We start from the raw sequence: 4,263 nt of genomic DNA, 5'->3' as shown, positions 1-4,263 counted from the left end.
AGACCAGTCTTCCAATGTTTTAAAGAGAAAACGATACACTTCTTATATTTAACCCACATTTTAACAGTTGGTATCTTCTTCCTATTTTTAAAAGAAAAAAAAAAAATGACCCAGGAGAAATAAAGCACACGCGAGGGGCAGAATTCAAGGCACAGGTTGGCTGTGTCTCATCTTTAACTCGTGACATAAACTAAAACTGAACACTGAACACCCCCAAAATATCTGTTCTCTCAGAGTGGTGGAATTACCAGCTTCTCACCCAGTCCAACTCCCTGCTGTCATTCTGCTGAAACCTGAGGAACCGCCTGGAATCAATGTCCCCCGGGTGAGACTCCCACACGGTACAACTGGGTGACAAAGAGTCTCGATCAGACAGAGCAGATCCCAGGAGCAGTGAGGAGGCCCAGGGCTGACCACAGAGAAGTGACTGCCCTTCCCTAAGCCAACCTCAGCTGTCAGTAAAATGGAGGGCAAGCCCCAACCTGGAGGGGTCCAAGGGGGAGCAAATAAAATGTACCGTAAGCCAGCCTCAGCACCACCAGGCACTGGTCAGCCAGTCCTCCACTGTGAGGACGGGGCCCCCCCACTTCCAGGCCCCCACACTTCCGTCTGGTATCTACTTCCCACCAGGTTGTCAAGTGCCTTCAACTGAAGTTGCTTGGCAAGTGATTTGAGGAGAGTGTTTCTTTTCCTTTAAGCGGGCCCAGGAAATATTTAAAGGGAAATTAGATTTGCTTAACAATATAAAAGCCTGTGGGGAACAATGTCATGAGAGGCCACAGAGTCACACAGCTGAGCTACTTCCCAACTCTGGGCCTCAGTTGTCTTATTAGTAAAATGAGGATAAAAGCAACTTCTACGAAAAGCACTTTAAAACAGTGCTAGTCACCACTCAGTAAATGCCAGCTATTTCTTTTATAGTTCTATAGGCATGTAATAAAATATTATCCATATTTTTATAATATTGTGTCTCTGAAGTAAAACCAAAAATAAAAGCAAAGTCTTTTAAAGGACAAAAGGCACGTGATGAAACAGACTCTTGAGAGCTTGCCTTAACTTGTGCACGAACCTTCCAGTGTCTCTCTAGTATTAACTTGACGATGAACATGTAATGGTCTGTGACATTTCTTATTCTGCTGCCTTGACGTATGTCACTTACACCTACCTGCCCAAGTTCACATTTTGGTTCTGCAGCCCCAAAGCAAGCTCCCTGCGAAAGGGACAGCGTGTCACACCTCTTGCAGCCTCCCTCTAGTCTCCATGCTGTGTCCCTGGGTCTACCACAGGGTGGGCTAGCGACACACTGGCCAGTTCTGCTTTAAGGACATCTCCGGGGAAGGGAGGGATGCTCTTCCTTTTAGGAGTGGCTTCCCCACCGCTGTCAGGGACCCCAAGCCTTGGCCAGCTGAAACAGTCCTGCAATGCCAACGCACTGTCACTACCACTGTTGGGTGTCCTAACAAGGCACATCCCTCCCCTCAGATGAGCCCAAGAGCTCAGCACCTTCCCTCCGAGGGGACAGAAGACATCCAGGGTGGTAAGGAAAACCTCGTGGGCATCAGATTGGGCTGCTGTCTGTTTTACAAACACAGGGGCCCAACTTCCAAAACAGCTCCCACCCAGAACCAACCTACACCTGCAAGTCAGAGAAAACAGCCCCTGGACACAGAGCCAGAGAAGCCCGGGCCCCCAAGCCATCTTCAGTGGTCGTCAGGTAGGACTAAGAGGTGCCTGCAGGGCAGGCACCACTGAGAACGCAGAATCGAAGGCTCTAAGGGTATGGGACCACTTGGCGCACGTGGGCAAGCACTGCTTCTCGCCCACCCATGTCCTAAGTCTATCCGCTCCGTGTTATACAATAGAATAAGAATAATTTCGAACCATCAAGATGGTTAACACCTGCCATGCTCTATTAAAGAGCCAGGAAGAAGTACAACTTGCCACCAATACCTCTTGCTCTTCGAATAAAAAGCTAGACTCCTGACGACAGCCCGTGGGGCCAGGGCCCTGCCCAAGCCCCTGACTCTTCTCTCATCACCCTCTCCGCCCTCATCCTGTCCAAACCGCACTGCGCTCCTGGCTTCTCCTGAGCACGACAGGCCGTGGCCCTTCCCTGCCCGAGTCACTGCTCTCTCTGGCACCTCTACCCAGATCATCTCTTGGCGCCCCCACTACCTCCTGACCTGAGATCATCGCACCTGTCTGCCTACTTGTGTATTATCTGTATTCTCCACTAGGATATCAGCCTTCTGGGCAGAGACAGTACCTGCGTGCCCACTCCTGTATCCCCAGCATTGAGCACACAACCTGGCCCACAGCAGGCACCAAATACTTATTTCTTTGAATAAAAATAAATTTTTAAAAAACACTCCCTTATCAAACCCCATGACCATCTCGGCTAATTTCCATTTCGTCACCTGACACCCAACAGCCCGGATTCCTAGTTAATGATTTTGCAGATGAACTCTGTAATTCATTCTTTTCTTTGATTTGCAAGAAAACAAGCAAAATTTAACAAAGAGAGCAATAGTTCAGATTTCGGTGTTGTTTAAAATTATAAACGGAATATTCCGTATGTTCTGTGGTTGTATATAATATCTAGAATATGTCTTTTAAATACTCTCCTCTTTCAAACTGCTCTTTCAAACTGCTCAGCAGGGCTTCAAAAGGGCCTTTGCCTCGTTTAATCATAACTTAACTTGCTAAAAGAAAACCAAGGTATTAGCTGCTGCTCATCTCGGTCTACCTGTTGTTCTCAAGCAGGCAGGGGGCTGCACTCTAAAGGGAACTGCTAATCGCTGGAGAATTCACTTCGCTGTGGGCAAAGGAAAGGGGAGGGCAGAAAGGCTGGGAGGCAGGGCTCACACCTGTCAAAACAGCAACCCCTTAGAATTTTCCGTTTTAGCTTCAGAGAAAAAGAACAGGGGGTACCTACCCGGCACGATGATAGGAGATTCATTTACTAGCAATCTGGGAAAATACTTCTGATCCCCGAGAGCATTGTTTGGAAAAAAGCAATTTGCGTGGCAATTTAATTTACTCCAGGAGCCAAAAAAAAAAATCAAAAAAAGCACAGCAGCACTTAAAATAGCCATGGAACCTATTCCGATGCTGGTTTCTTTCTTTTGAAAAAAATACTGAAAAAAGTTAACCGTTTATTATAATGTATTTTATTTAATCATCTAGGAAGTTTGTAGCCAACAGCAATTTGGCTGTGCAATTTCAGATGCAACTGAGAATTCAGGAATCTCCGTGGAGCCGCTGGTACAGTAAGCCTTATAACTGAAACACATGCAGGCTTTTGATAGGACATGTGGAGAGATCTCTCTACAACTGACTTCATTCATTTCGTGCTCAGCAAACCGACCTGGGCCACTCAACACGGCTGTTCTTATTCCCGATGTTCATGCCTGCTCTCTTTTTACAATAAATTCATGACCGTCCGAAGATATCGATTTGACATAAGTGACGTCGGAGCCTTCACAGCCACTGTAGGTTTTCTTATGAAATTCTACCCCATCCATTATGTTCTTAGGAAATTCTACTTCGCTTCCATAGGAAGTTGTTTCTCGTGAAACCCCGCAGCCACTGCACCAGGTCCCCAAAATACCGCCACAGCCCACCTCCCCAAGGCCACTACCACCACCCACACTCAGATGCCTGCTGAGGTTCTGGGGCAGCTGAAAGAATCATTTCTGTCGGGTCACAAACGTTTTTTACCCAATGCTGGTTTCATCATCAAAACCATGAAAACGAGATTCTTTTCTAACATACCTGAAAAAAAACTGAAGCCCATGCATTACCAGGCAGGACAGTATTTTTAAACTGCAAAGAGTACTGGTTAATATCATAATAAAATGAAATAATCATCATACCCTCTGCTCCGTCCCATACCCACTACTGCCAGTATCAGAGGTCCAGGGAAAGCTACATATCCGCAGCCTGTTTTTAACTCCCACCTGTCATGTTGTCCAAAGAATCGGGCATCCACCTGCCCATCTTTATCCCTCAGAGCTTTCGCAGGCCAGAAAGGAAACCCCTTCAGTTTTGCCCAGACCAAAGGATGTGGATTGCTCTAGGAAAAGAAAAAACAAAATCCCGAGTTGGTATGTATTTCACAAAAAGAAACACACGTAAAAAGCTTGGTGTGTGAGGATAAAGCAAGGTAGAGGTGATACACGTGACAAACTGAATGAGGATAGTTTCAGGCAGGGTCTCCCCGAGTGGTGTTCCCCGGAAGGTGTGGGGCCAGTAAGCCTGGGC

The 4,263-nt window shown here is 46.8% G+C and overlaps 1 protein-coding gene and 1 pseudogene across 42 annotated transcripts in view; both read right to left on the bottom strand.

The window, feature by feature from the left end:
- Positions 1 to 4,263, bottom strand: part of ZMYND8 (zinc finger MYND-type containing 8) — a 109,874-nt gene that overhangs the window by 48,172 nt on the left and 57,439 nt on the right. The window lies entirely within an intron of this gene.
- Positions 26 to 3,840, bottom strand: LOC111745168 (annotated as a pseudogene).

This window comes from Pteropus vampyrus, unplaced genomic scaffold (assembly GCF_000151845.1).
Source record: "Pteropus vampyrus isolate Shadow unplaced genomic scaffold, Pvam_2.0 Scaffold147, whole genome shotgun sequence".
NCBI classification, from domain to species: Eukaryota; Metazoa; Chordata; class Mammalia; order Chiroptera; family Pteropodidae; genus Pteropus; species Pteropus vampyrus.
Note: the sequence above shows the minus strand (reverse complement) of the source record. Positions and strands in the feature narration are given on the sequence as shown.